The sequence below is a fragment of the Lichenostomus cassidix genome, unplaced genomic scaffold (assembly GCF_008360975.1).
Source record: "Lichenostomus cassidix isolate B80296 unplaced genomic scaffold, HeHo_3.0 HiC_scaffold_34, whole genome shotgun sequence".
Taxonomy (NCBI): Eukaryota; Metazoa; Chordata; class Aves; order Passeriformes; family Meliphagidae; genus Lichenostomus; species Lichenostomus cassidix.
Window position 1 is genome coordinate 1719406 of NW_028147431.1, and position 14684 is coordinate 1734089.

Sequence of the window (14684 nt, forward strand, 5' to 3'; positions counted from 1 at the left end):
CCCAAAAATTCCCAAAATCCCAAAATATCTCCAAAATCACCCCAAAAAAATCTCCAAAAAATCCCCAAAAAAATCCCAAAAAATTCCCCAAAAAATCTCCAAAATCCCCCAAAAATTAAAAAAAAAATTTTAAAAAATCTCAAAAAAAATCTCCAAAAATCACAACAAACCTCAATTTCAAACCAATTTATTCAGAATTTCCACAACTTTTCGGATTTTCCCCCCAAATTTTCAAATTTCCCCCCAAATTTTGGGATTTCCCCCCTAATTTTTGGGGTGATTTTGGGTTCACACGAAGCTCAGGTGTCGCTCAGGTGGAATTCCATATCCCAACTTGTGCTCCTCGAAAAGCTCCTCCAGTTTCTCCAGGTATTTTCCGTGCCAAAATTCGATTTCTTCCGCTGAGGGATTCGGGATTTTCGGCAGTTCCAGAGGTGATCCAACTGGGATTTTGGGGAAAGATTTGGGTCACAAAATTTTGGGATTTTTTCCTGGTTTTTTTGGATTTTTCCTCAATTTTTTGGGGATTTTTTTGGTGATTTTTTAAGATTTTTTTGGATTTTTTTCCTGATTTTTTTGGATTTTTTTCCAGATTTTTCAGGATTTTTTTCTGATTTTCGGGGATTTTTTTCCTGATCTTTTGAGATTTTTTCCTGAATTTTTGGGGTTTTTTAACTGATTTTTTGGGATTTTTTTCCTGTTTTTCTGGGATTTTTTCCGGATTTTTTTGGTTTTGTTTCTCAATTTTTCCCTGATTTTTTTGGGATTTTTTTCGTGATTTTTAAAGATTTTTCCCTGATTTTTGGGGATTTTTTCCTGATTTTTTGGATTTTCTTTCCTGATTTTTCGGATTTTTCAAATAATTTTTGATTTTTCCCTGATTTTTTAAAATTTTTCTCGATTTTTTCCTCTGATTTTGGGATTTTTTTCCGAATTTTTGGTAATTTTCCTCGATTTTTTTGTAATTTTTTCTCGATTTTTAGTAAATTTTTCTTGATTTTTTGGCAATTTTTTCCTCCATTTTTTTGTAATTTTTTTCCTCAATTTTTTGGGTAATTTTTCTCGATTTTTTGTAATTTTTCTCGATTTTTCGTAATTTTTTCTTGAATTTTTAATCAATTTTTCATCATTTTTTCTTCTATTTTTTATCAATTTTTTGTTAATTTTTTCCTCTATTTTTTAGGGTTTTTTTCCCGAATTTCTGAGGTTTTTATCGATGCCAAAATTCGATTTCTTCAGCCGAGGGATTCGGGATTTTCGGCAGTTCCAGAGGTGATCCAACTGGGTTTTTGGGAAAATTTGGGTTACAAAGTTTTTTTCCCAAATTTTTGGGATTTTTTCCTGATTATTTAGGATTTTTTTCTCAAATTTTTGGGATTTTTTTCCTGATTTTTTAAGATTTTTTTCTCAATTTTTGGGGATTTTTTTCCTGATTTTTGGGGATTTTTTTTTCATTATCTTTTGGGATTTTTTCCCCTGAATTTTAAAGATTTTTTTTCTCGATTTTTGGGTATTTTTTCCGGATTTTTTGGGATTTTTGGGGAATTTTTCCCTGATTATTTGAGGGCTTTTTTCTGATTTTTAAAGATTCTTTTCTAGATTTTGCTAATTTTTTCCTATTTCAGATTTTTTTCCTGATTATTTTAGGATTTTTCCCCAAAATTTTGGGGATTTTTTCCTGATTTTGGGGATTTTTCCTGATTTTTAAAGATTTTTTTCTTGATTTTTTGGTAATTTTTCCTCAATTTTTTTGCAATTTTTCCCAATCTTTTGTAATTTTTTCTTGAATTTTTTCCCAATTTTTTGGGATTTCTTTCCTGATTTTTGGGGATTTTTTTCCTGATTTTTTTCTTTTTTTCCTGATTTTTAAAGATTTTTCCCAGATTTTTTTTTTATTTTTTAAAGATTTTTTTCCTAATTTTTAAAGATTTTTTTTTTTCATATTTTTGGTAATTTTTCCTCAATTTTTTGGCAATTTTTCCTCGATTTTGAGTAATTTTTTATTAAGTTTTTGGTAATTTTGAATCGAATTTTTGTAATTTTTTTCTTGAGTTTTTTCTCGATTTTTTTGCATTTTTCCCCAATTTTTCCCCAATTTTGGGAGTTTTCCCCAAATATTTTCATTTTTTCCCAAATTTTCCATATTTTTCCCAAATTTTTCTGGTTTTTTCCCCAAATTTTGCATTTTCCCCAAATTTTTGGGGGTTTTTTTTCCCAAATTTTCCCCCAAATTTTCAGTTTTTCCCAATTTTTTTTGCTTTTTTTCCCCAAATATTTTTATTTTTTCCCCAAATATTTTCATTTTTCCCCAAATATTTTTATTTTTTCCCCAAACATTATTATTTCCCCAAATTTCCCATTTTCCCCCCAAAATTTTGGGCTTTTTTTCCCCAAATATTTCCATTTCTTCCCCAAATATTTTCATTTTTCCCCCAAATTTTGCATTTTTCCCCCAAATTTTGGGCCTTTTCCCCAAATTTTTCCCTTTTTCCCCAAATATTTTATTTTTCCCCAAACATTTTCAATTTCCCCAAAATTCCCATTTTTTCCCCCAAATTTTGGGCTTTTTTTCCCCAAATATTTTAATTTTTCCCCCAAATATTTTCATTTTTTCCCCAAATATTTTCATTTTTCCCCCAAATTTCCCAAATTTTTCAGGTTTTTCCCCCAAATTTTGCATTTTTCCCCAAATTTTTTCTATCTCCCAAACATTTCCATTTCCTCCCCCAAATTTTTCAGGTTTTTCCCAAATTTTTGGATTTTTTCCCCAATTTTTCAGGTTTTTCCCCCAAATTTGCATTTTTCCCCAGATTTTTGGGGTTTTGTCCCCAAATTTTTCAAAATTTTCCCCCAAATTTTTTTGCTTTTTTCCCCAACTTTTTTGATTTTTTCCCCCAAAATTTTCATTTTCCCCCCAAATTTCCCAAATTTATCAGGTTTTTTTCCCCCAAATTTTGCATTTTTCCCCCAAGTTTTGCCTTTTTTACCCCAAATTTTGCCTTTTTTCCCCCAAATTTTGCCTTTTTTCCCCCAAATTTTGCATTTTTCCCCCAAATTTTTTCATTTTTACCCCAAATTTTTTCCCTTTTTCCCCAAACATTTCCATTTTTCCCCAAATTTCCCCAAAATCCCCATTTTTCCCCCCAAATTTTTTCACTCACCCACGGTGTGAATCGCTCTCCGGAAAGGCAAAATCCCAAAACTGTACTGGAAAATTCCTCTGGCGTGGAAAATGGGCAAAGCAAAGCCGAAAATCCTCTGAAGTCTCACCTGGAAATCCCTGAGTTTGGATCCAGGAGGGTTTGGGATTTGCTGGAAAAGGTCGTTTTCCCCAAAACTGAACACGGGAACCAGGGGAGTGCTGGAAAATTTGGGAAAAAATCTGAATTTTTGGGGTGAAATATTAAAAAAAATCTGATTTTTTTGGGTTAAATTCTAAAAAAATGTGAATTTTTGCGGTTAAATTGTAAATAAAATCTGATTTTTTGGGGTTAAAATCATCCCAGAAATGAGAAATCCTAAAAAAATCTGATTTTTTGGGGTGAAATCCTAAAAAAATCTGAATTTTTGGGTGAAATACTAAAAAAAATCTGAATTTTTGGGGTTAAATTAATCCCAGAAATGAGAAATCATAAAAAAATCTGAATTTTTGGGGTTAAATCCTAAAAAAAATTCGATTTTTTTGTGGTGAAATTCTAAAAAAAATCTGATTTTTTGGGTTAATTTCATCCCAAAAATGGAAAATCCTAAAAAAATCTGATTTTTTGGGGTGAAATCCTAAAAAATATGTGAATTTTTGGGGTGAAATCCTAAAAAAATGTTATTTTTTTGGTTAAATCCTGAAAAGAAATCTGAATTTTTTGGGGTTAAATTCATCCCAGAAATGAGAAATCATAAAAAAATCCGATTTTTTGAGGTTAAAATTCATCCCAAAATTCGATTTTTTGGGGTCAAATCCTAAAAAAAATGTGATTTTTTGGGGTGAAATCCTAAAAAAAATGTGAATTTTTGGGGTTAAATTCATCCCAAAATTCGATTTTTTGGGGTTAATTTCATTCCTATAATTCGATTTTTTTGGGTTAATTTCATCCCAAAATTCTGATTTTTTGGGTTAAATTTCATCCCAGAAATGAGAAAATCCTAAAAAAATCTGAATTTTTGGGGTTAAAATTCATCCCAAAATTGGGGAATCCCCAAAAAAATCTGATTTTTTGGGGTGAAATTCATCCCAGAAATGAGAAATCCTTAAAAAAAAATCTGATTTTTTGATCCCAAAATGACCCCAAATCACCCCAAATCCCCCAGAAATTACCCTAAATGACCCCAAATCTTCCAGAAATGACCCCAAATGACCCCAAAATGACCCAAAATCCCCTGGAAATGACCCTAAATCCGCTGGAAATGACCCCAAAATGACCCCAAAATCCCCCAGAAATGACCCCAAATGACTCCAAATCCTCCAGAAATGACCCCAAATCCACCGAAAATTACCCTAAATCCCCCAAAAATGACCCAAAATGACCCCAAAATCCCCCAGAAATTATCTCAAATCCCCCAGAAATGACCCAAAATGACTCCAAAATGACCCAAAATCCCCTGGAAATGACCCTAAATTGACCCCAAATCCCCTGGAAATGACCCCAAAATCCCCCCAAATCATCCCAAAATCCCACAGAAATGACCCCAAAATGACCCCAAATCATCCCAAAATGACCCCAAAATCCCCCAGAAATGACCCAAAATTACCCCAAATCCTCCAGAAATGTCCCTAAAATGACCCCAAATTCCCCAGAAATTACCCAAAATTACCCCAAAATGACTCCAAATCCCCCAGAAATGACCCTAATTTGACCTGAAATGACCCCAAAATCCACCAGAAATGACCTCAAAATTGACCCCAAATCTCCCAAAATGCCCCCAAAATGACACAAAATGACCCCAAAATGACCCCAAATCCACCAGAAATGATCCAAAGTCTTCCAGAAATGATCCCAAAATTGACCCCAAATCCCCAGAAATGACCCCAAATGACCCCAAATTGGCCCAAAATCCACCAGAAATGATCCCAAAATCCGCTGGAAATGACCCAAAATGACCCCAAATCCACCCAAAAATGACCCCAAAATTGTCCCCAAATCCACCAAAATGACCCCAAATCACCCCAAAATGCCCCAAAATGACCCCAAATCCCCCAGAAATGACCCAAAATGACCCCAAATCCCCCAGAAGTTACCCAAAACCGGCTACAAATCCCCCCAGAAATTACCCCAAATCCACCCTAAATCATCCCAAAATCCCCCCAAAATGACCCAAATTTTTGGAAATGACCCCAAACTGACTCCAAATCCCCCAAAATTACCCAAAATTATCCAAAATCCCCCTAAAAGGACCCCAAAATCCACCAGAAATGACCCAAAATGATCCAAAAAATCCCCCAAATCTCCCCCAAAATGACCCAAATTTTTGCCAAATGACCCCAAAAATGCCCCAAATTCACCCCAAACCCACCCAAAATTGAGTGCAATCCTCACGAAACCTCGTCGGCGCCTGATCTGCAGCCGCAGAGCTCCTGGCCGAGCGTCCAGCGCCATCACCCCAAAATCCCCCAAAATGACCCCAAAATCACCCAAAATCCACCAGAAATGACCCCAAATCATCCCAAAATGACCCCAAATCATCCCAAAATCTCCCAGAAATGCCCCAAATCACCCCAAAATGACCCCAAATCTCCCTAAAATGACCCAAAATTACCCAAAATCCCCCTAAAATGACCCCAAAATCCTCCAGAAATGACCCAAAATCGCCCTAAAACTCCCCCAAAATCCATCCAAAATGACCCAAATTTTTGCCAAATGACCCCAAAATGCCCCAAAAACCCACCCAAAATTTAAGGCGATCCTGACAAATCCCCTCCTGCGCCTGATCTGCAGCCGCAGAGCTCCTGGCCGAGCGTCCAGCGCCTCGGGGGTGCCAAATCCACCCCAAATCACCCCAAAATGACCCCAAATCCCCCAAAAATGATCACAAATCCACCCGAAATGACCCAAATCCTCCAGAAATGACCCCAAAATGACCCCAAAATCCCCCCAAGTCCCCCCAAATCTCCCAGAAATGACCCCAAAGTGACTCCAAATCCTCCAGAAATCGCTCCAAATCCACCAGAAATGACCCCAAAATGACCCCAAATCATCCCAAAATCTCCCAAAATGATCCCAAAATGAACCCAAAATCCACCAGAAATGACCCCAAATCCCCCCAAAATGACCCCAAAATTGACCCCAAATCATCCCAAAATCTCCCAGAAATGACCCCAAATCACCCTAAAATGACCCAAAATTACCCAAAATCATCCCAAAATGACCCCAAAATGACCCCAAATCCCCCAGAAATCCCACCCAAATCGACCCAAAATCCCCCAGAAATGACCCCAAATCACCCCAAAATGACCCCAAATCATCCCAAAATCCCCCAAAATGACCCAAAAATCCCCTGGAAATGATCTCAAATCCCCCAAAAATGACCCCAAATCCCCCGGAAATTTGCCAAAAATGGCTACAAATCCCCCAGAAATTACCCCAAATCCACCCTGAAACTCCCCGAAATGACCCCAAAATGACCCAAATTTTTGCCAAATTCCCCCAAAAACCCACCCAAAATTCAGTGCAATCCTCACGAAACCTCGTCGGCGCCTGATCTGCAGCCGCAGAGCTCCTGGCCGAGCGTCCAGCGCCTCGGCCGCTCCGCCCAGCGCGATGACCGCGACGCGACCTCCCCGCGGGTCACTCAGCAGGTGCTCCAGGCTGGACGCTGCCGAGGACACCAGACCTGAAATTCCCAAAAAAATTTGGGGTTGGAGACCAAAAAAATTATGGGATTTGGGGTTTTGGGGTGGAGGGAATTAGGATATTTGGGGTTTTGGAGGAAAATTCACAAAAAATTCATTAAAATTTTCCCAAAAATGAGAGAAAATTGGGTTTTTCATCCCCAAAATCAGGAAAAATTGGGTTTTTAATCCCAAAAATTAGGGAAAAAATTGGGTATTTTATCCCCAAAATTACAGGAAAAATTGGGAATTTCTGGCCCAAAATTAGGGGAAAAATTGGGTGTTTTAATCCCCAAAATTACAGGAAAAATTCGGTATTTTATCCCCAAAATTACAGGAAAATTTGGGTGTTTTATCCCAAAAATTAGAGGAAAAATTGGGTTTTTATCCCCAAAATCAGTGAAAAATTTGAGTGTTTTAACCCCAAAATTAGGAAAAAATTGGGTTTTTTATCCCCAAGATCAGGAAAAATTGGGTGTTTTAGTCCCAAAATCAGGAAAAAATTGGGTTTTTCATCCCAAAAATTACAGGAAAAAATTGGGTGTTTTATCCCCAAAATCAGGGAAAAAATGGGGTGTTTTAGTCCCAAAATTTCAGGAAAAATTGGGTTTTTCATCCCCAAAATCTGACCGCGACTCGACCTCCCCGCGGGTCACTCAGCAGGTGCTCCAGGCTGGACGCTGCCGAGGACACCAGACCTGAAATTCCCAAAAAAATTTGGGGTTGGAGACCAAAAAATTATGGGATTTTGGGGTTTTGGGGTTTTGGAGGGAAAATTCCCCCAAATTTCGTCAAAATTTTCCCAAAAATGAGGGAAAAATTGGGTGTTTTGTCCCCAAAATTAGAGGAAAAATTAGGTTTTTCATCCCAAAAATTAGGGGAAAAATTGGGATTTTTATCCCCAAGATTACAGGAAAAATTGGGAATTTCATCACTGAAATTAGGAAAAATTTGGGTTTTTATCCCCAAAATTGGGGGAAAAATTGAGTTTTTTATCCCCAAATTTGGTGAAAAATTTGGGTATTTTATCCTCAAAATTACAGGAAAAATTGGGAATTTCATCCCCAAAATTAGGAAAAAAATGGGTATTTTATCCTCAAAATTGGGGAAAAATTGGGTATTTCATCCCCAAAATTACAGGAAAATTTGGGAATTTTATCCCCAAAATTAGAGGAAAAATTGGGAATTTTATCCCCAAAATTAGAGGAAAAATTGGGAATTTTATCCCCAAAACTGGGGAAAAATTGGGAATTTTATCCCTAAATTCGGTGAAAAATTTGGGTATTTTATCCTCAAAATTGGGGAAAAATTGGGTATTTTATCCCCAAAATTAGAAGAAAAATTGGGAATTTTATCCCCAAAATTAGAGGAAAATTTGGGAATTTTATCCCCAAAACTGGGGAAAAATTGGGTGTTTTAGTCCCAAAATCGGGAAAAAATTGGGAATTTTATCCCCAAAATTAGGGGAAAATTTGGTGTTTTAATCCCCAAAATTAGAGGAAAAATTGGGTTTTTTATCCCCAAAATTAGAGGAAAAATTGGGAATTTCATTCCCAAAATTAGGGAAAAATTTGGGTATTTTATCCCCAAAATTACAGGAAAATTTGGGTGTTTTATCCCAAAAATTAGAGGAAAAATTGGGTTTTTATCCCCAAAATCAGTGAAAAATTTGAGTGTTTTAACCCCAAAATTAGGAAAAAATTGGGTTTTTTATCCCCAAGATCAGGAAAAATTGGGTGTTTTAGTCCCAAAATCAGGAAAAAATTGGGTTTTTCATCCCCAAAATTAGACAAAAAATTGGGTGTTTCATCCCCAAAATCAGGGAACAAATGGGGTGTTTTAGTCCCAAAATTTCAGGAAAAATTGGGTTTTTCATCCCCGAAATCTGACCGCGACTCGACCTCCCCGCGGGTCACTCAGCAGGTGCTCCAGGCTGGACGCTGCCGAGGACACCAGACCTGAAATTCCCAAAAAAATTTGGGGTTGGAGACCAAAAAAATGTGGATTTTGGGATGTTTGGGGATTGGAGGGGAAATTCCCAAAATCTCATGGAAATCTTCCTGAAAATGAGGGGAAAATTGGGTGTTTTGTCCCAAAAATTAGAGGAAAAATTAGGCTTTTCATCCCAAAAATTAGGGGAAAAATTGGGTGTTTTATTCCTAAAATGAGGAGAAAAAATTGGGAATTTTATCTCTAAAATCAGAAAAAATTGGGAATTTCATTCCCAAAATTACAGGAAAATTTGGGTGTTTTATTTCCAAAATCAGGAAAAAAATTAGGAATTTTATCCCCAAAATTATAGGAAAAATTGGGAATTTTATCTCCAAAATCACAGGAAAAATTGGGAATTTTATCCCCAAAATTAGGGTAAAATTTGGGTAATTTATCCCCAAAATTACAGGAAAAATTGGGAATTTCATCACTGAAATTAGGAAAAATTTGGGTTTTATCCCCAAAATTGGGGGAAAATTGAGTTTTTTATCCCCAAATTTGGTGAAAATTTGGGTATTTTATCCTCAAAATTACAGGAAAAATTGGGAATTTCATCCCCAAAATTAGAAAAAAAATGGGTATTTTATCCTCAAAATTGGGGAAAAATTGGGTATTTCATCCCCAAAATTACAGGAAAATTTGGGAATTTTATCCCCAAAATTAGAGGAAAATTTGGGTATTTTATCCCCAAAAATTAGAGGAAAAATTGGGTGTTTTAATCCCAAAATTACAGGAAAAATTCGGTATTTTATCCCCAAAATTACAGAAAAAATTGGGAATTTCTGGCCCAAAATTAGGGGAAAAATTGGGTGGTTTAATCCCAAAATTACAGGAAAAATTCGGTATTTTATCCCCAAAATTACAGGAAAATTTGGGTGTTTTATCCCAAAAATTAGAGGAAAAATTGGGTTTTTATCCCCAAAATCAGTGAAAAATTTGAGTGTTTTAACCCCAAAATTAGGAAAAAATTGGGTTTTTTATCCCCAAGATCAGGAAAAATTGGGTGTTTTAGTCCCAAAATCAGGAAAAAATTGGGTTTTTCATCCCAAAAATTACAGGAAAAATTGGGTGTTTTATCCCCAAAATCAGGGAACAAATGGGGTGTTTTAGTCCCAAAATTTCAGGAAAAATTGGGTTTTTCATCCCCAAAATCTGACCGCGACTCGACCTCCCCGCGGGTCACTCAGCAGGTGCTCCAGGCTGGACGCTTCCGAGGACACCAGACCTGAAATTCCCAAAAAAATTTGGGGTTGGAGACCAAAAAATGTGGATTTTGGGATGTTTGGGGATTGGAGGGGAAATTCCCAAAAATTTCGTCAAAATTTTCCCAAAAATGAGGGAAAAATTGGGTTTTTATCCCAAAAATTAGAGGAAAATTGGGTTTTTTATCCCCAAAATTAGGGAAAAATTGGGATTTTCTGTCCCAGAATTAGAGGAAAATTTTGGTTTTTCATCCCCAAAATTAGGGGAAAAATTGGGTATTTTATCCCCAAAATCAGGGGAAAAATTGGGTATTTTATCCCCAAATTGGGGAAAAATTGGGCTTTTATCCCCAAAATTACAGGAAAATTTGGGTGTTTTATCCCCAAAATTGGGGGAAAAAATTGGCTGCTTCTGTCCCAAAATTAGAAGAAAAATTGGGAATTTTATCCCCAAAATTAGAGGAAAAATTGGGTGTTTTATCCTCAAAATCCGTGAAAAAATGGGGTGTTTTAGTCCCAAAATCAGGAAAAAATTGGGTTTTTCATCCCAAAAATTAGAGGAAAAAATTGGGTGTTTTATCCCCAAAATCAGTGAAAAAATGGGGTGTTTTAGTCCCAAAATTTCAGGAAAAATTGGGTTTTTCATCCCCAAAATCTGACCGCGACTCGACCTCCCCGCGGGTCACTCAGCAGGTGCTCCAGGCTGGACGCTGCCGAGGACACCAGACCTGAAATTCCCAAAAAAATTTGCGGTTTGGAATGTCAGGAGTTTTGGGATAAAACTCTGGAATTTTTGGGATTAAATCCTGAAATTTTTGGGATTAAATCCAGAAATTTTTGGTAAAAAATCCAGAAATTTTTGGTAAAAAATCCTGAAATTTTTGGGATAAAATGCTGGAATTTTGGTAAAAAATCCCGAAATTTTTGGGATAAAATTCTGAAATTCTTGGAATTAAACCCTGAAATTTTTGGGATAAAATCCTGAAATTTTTGGGATGAAAATCTGAAATTTTTGGGATTAAACTCTGAAAATTTTGGGACAAAATCCTGGAATTTTCAGGATAAAATCCTGGAATTTTTGGGATAAAACTCTGGAATTTTTGGTACAAACCACTGAAATTTTTGGGATTAAATCCTAGAATTTTTGGGATAAAATTCTGGAACTTTCAGTATAAAATCCTGAAACTTTTGGGATAAAACTCCGAAATTTTTGGTATAAAATCCTGAAATTTTTAGGATAAAATTCTGGAATTTTCAGTATAAAATCCTGAAATTTTGGGTACAAACCACTGAAATTTTTGGGATAAAATCCTGAAATTTTTGGGATAAAATCCTGGAATTTTGGGTATAAAAAACTCTGAAATTTTTGGGATAAAATTCCAAAATCTTTGGGATAAAATCCTGAAATTTTTTGGGAAAAAACTCTGAAATTTTTGGGATAAAATCCTGGAATTTTTGGGATAAAATCCTGGAGTTTTCAGTGTAAAATCCTGAAATTTTCAGGAAAAACTCCTGAATTTTTTGGGATAAAGACCTGAAATTTTCAGGACAAAATCCCAAAATTTTCAGGACAAAAACCCAAAAAATTCCAACCCAACCAACCCACCATCTCCACCCCCTTAAAACCCCAATTTTTCCTGAGGAATTTTCCCCAAAAAAACCCTGAAAGAAAATCCGGGAAAAATCTGGGAAAAATTCGGAAAAAATTCGGAAAAAATCCGGGAAAAATCAGGAAAGAATCTGGAAAAAACCAGGAAAAGTCTGGGAAAAAAACCCGGGAAAATCAGGGAAAAAAATCTGGAAAAAATCCGGAAAAAACCTGAAATAATCAGGTGAAAAACTAGGAAAAAATGAGGAAAAAATGAGGAAAAAATCTGGGAAAAATCAGGAAAAAATCTGGGAAAAAATCAGGAAAAAATCAGGAAAAAATCCGGAAATATCCAGAAAAAAATCCGGAAAAATTAGGGGGAAATTCCTGAAAAAGTTTAAAAAAATTCCCAAAAAATTTTAAAATAAATTCCAGGGGAAAAAAACGGGAAAAAATGAGAAAAAAAATCAGGGGAAAAAACTGAAAAATCCGAAAAAAAATCGGGAAAAAATGGAAATAATCAGGTGAAAATGAGGAAAATGAGGAAAAATCAGGGAAAATCTGAAAAATAAGCAAAAAATCTGGGAAAAAATCAGGAAAATCAGGAAAAATCCGGAATATCCAGAAAATCCGGAAAATTAGGGTAATCTGAAAATTTTAAAAATTTAAAAATTTTAAAATAAATTCCAGAAAAACCAGGAAAAATCCCGAAAATCAGGGGGAAAAACTGGAAAATCAAAAAATCCGAAAAAAAAATCCTCAAAAATTTTTAAAAATCCGGAAAAATCTGGTAAAGGAGAAAAAAAAAAAAAAAGGAAAAATCAAAAAATCAGGAAAATCCAGAAAAAGTCTGAAAATCCTGAAAAAAATTTCTTTTACAATTCCAAAAACAATTTTCCCAAAAATAATCTAAAAAACCTAAAAATTCCCAAAATAATAAAAAAATTTTAAAAATTTAAACTCCCTGAAAAATTCCAAAAATTTTTTAATTGAAAAAAATTTTTTTAAAAATCTCTAAAATATTCCAAGAAAACGCCTAAAAAATTCAAAAAATCCGAACTTTTTAAATTCCCCGAAAAGTCCAAAATAAAAATCCTGAAAATCCCAAAACTTCCAAAAATTTCTAAAAACCAAAAAACCCCAAAAATTTTTAAAAACCCAAAAAATAAAAAAATCCAAAATCCCATTAAACTCCAAACACGTCCCCATTGGAAAATCCTCAAAAATCCAAAAATTCAAAATAATCCTAAAAAAATCCTTCAAAAATTCCTTTGCACAAATCAAAAAAAATCCCCAAAATTCCAAAAAAATTTAAAAAGCCTCAAAATCCCCAAAAACACCCCAAAAACCCCAAAATCCCAAATCCAAAAAAATCCTGTATTGCAAATCCCATTAAAATTCTAAAAATCCCAAAATCCCCCAAAATTCCCAAAAATCCTAAAAAATTCCCAAAAATTCCCAAAAATTGCCAAAAATCCTGCAAAAACCCCAAAATCCCCAATATTCAAAAAAATCCCAAAAATCCAATTAAAATCCAAAAAAATCCCATTAAAAAAAAAATTTCCTAAAATCCTTAAAAAATCCCCAAAAAATCCCAAAAAATCCCATAAAAATCCCCAAAAATTCCTAAAAATCCTAAAAAAATCCCAAAAATCCCAAAAATCCCAAAATCCCCCCAAAATTTTTAAAATCCCACAAAAATTCCTAAAAATCCCCCCAAAATAAAAATGCCCAAAATTCAAAAATCTAAAAATTTCCAAAAATGCAAAAAAATTTTTAAAAATCCTAAAAATCCCAAATACCTACAAAAATCCCATTAAAATCCTCCAAAAAATTCCTAAAAATTCCAAAAATTAAAAAAATCCTCAAAAAATCCTAAAAATCTCAAAAATTCTAAAAATCCCATTAAAAATCCCCCAAAAAATCCCCAAAAATCCCCAAAATTTAAAAACTCTTAAAAAAGTAAAAAACTGGAAAATGTAAAAATCCCAAAAATCAAAAATTCCAAAAAAATTCAAAAACATCCTGCAAAAATCTGAAAAATTACAAAAATCCTAAAATTTCCTGAAAAAATTCCCCAAAAACTCTCTGAAAAATTTCCAAAAAAATTCCAAAAAATCTCCCAAAAAAATCCCAAGAAATTCCCAAAAATCTCAAAAAAATTCCAAAAATTCCAAAAATTCCAAAATTCCCAAAAATTCCAAAAAATGCCATTGTTCCATTAAAATCCCATAAATCCAAAAATCTCTAAATTCCAGAAAAATTTTTTTTAAAAATAAAAAAATCCCCAAAAAATCCCCCCAAAAATAGAAAAAAAAAAAAAAAAATCCCCAAAAAATCTCCAAAAAATCCAAAAAAATCCCCCAAAAATCCCAAAAAATTCCCTGAAAAAATCCTAAAAAAATCTCCAAAAAATCCCCAAAAAATCTTAAAAAATCCTAAAAAAATCCCCAAAAAATCCCCAAAAAATCCTTAAAAAAATCCCAAAAACTCCCCAAAAATTCCCCAAAAACTCCCCAAAAAATCCCACAAAAATCCCCAAAATTCAAAACCCCCAAAAACCCCAAAATCCCAATAAAAATCTAAAAATCTCTGAAAAATTTTTTTAAAAATTCAAAAAATTCAAAATTCCTAAAATTTCCATACAAAAATCCATGTAATTCTAGTAAATAAATTCAAAAACCAATCAACTGAACCATAAAATTATAAAACCTTAAATGTAAAGAATATCCAAAAAAGAAGAAAAATCAAAATACTGAAAAATTCCAAAAAATTTAAAAACCCAGAAAAATTTTTAAAATCAAAAATTCCTAAAACGAAAATCCCCAAAATCCGAAAAACCCCACGAAAAAATAAAAAAAAATCCTCAAAAACTGCCAAAAATTGAAAAAAATCCCGGAAAATTAAAAAAAAATCTCAAAAAAATCCCAAAAAATTCCCAAAAAATCCCAAAATTCCCAAAACCCCAAAGCTCACCTCCAGCCATGGCGTATTCCCGGAAGAAAGGCATCAGGAACCAGCAGGGCAGGGTGAGCAGGTGAGACCTCAATCCCGGGAATTTCTCCCCAAATCCCGTGGA

The 14684-nt window shown here is 34.3% G+C and overlaps 1 protein-coding gene and 2 long non-coding RNA genes across 3 annotated transcripts in view; 1 reads left to right on the plus strand and 2 right to left on the minus strand.

Moving 5' to 3' along the window:
• LOC146423113 (uncharacterized) overlaps positions 1 to 14684 on the minus strand; it is a 51995-nt gene that overhangs the window by 19137 nt on the left and 18174 nt on the right. The window lies entirely within an intron of this gene.
• Positions 1 to 14684, plus strand: part of LOC146423114 (uncharacterized) — a 52917-nt gene that overhangs the window by 17180 nt on the left and 21053 nt on the right. The window lies entirely within an intron of this gene.
• Positions 1166 to 5961, minus strand: LOC146423118 (uncharacterized). Its single transcript, XR_014847712.1, has 3 exons — positions 5881 to 5961; positions 3162 to 3361; positions 1166 to 1281 (listed from the first exon to the last, which is right to left on the minus strand). It is a non-coding gene; the product is annotated as an uncharacterized LOC146423118 (long non-coding RNA).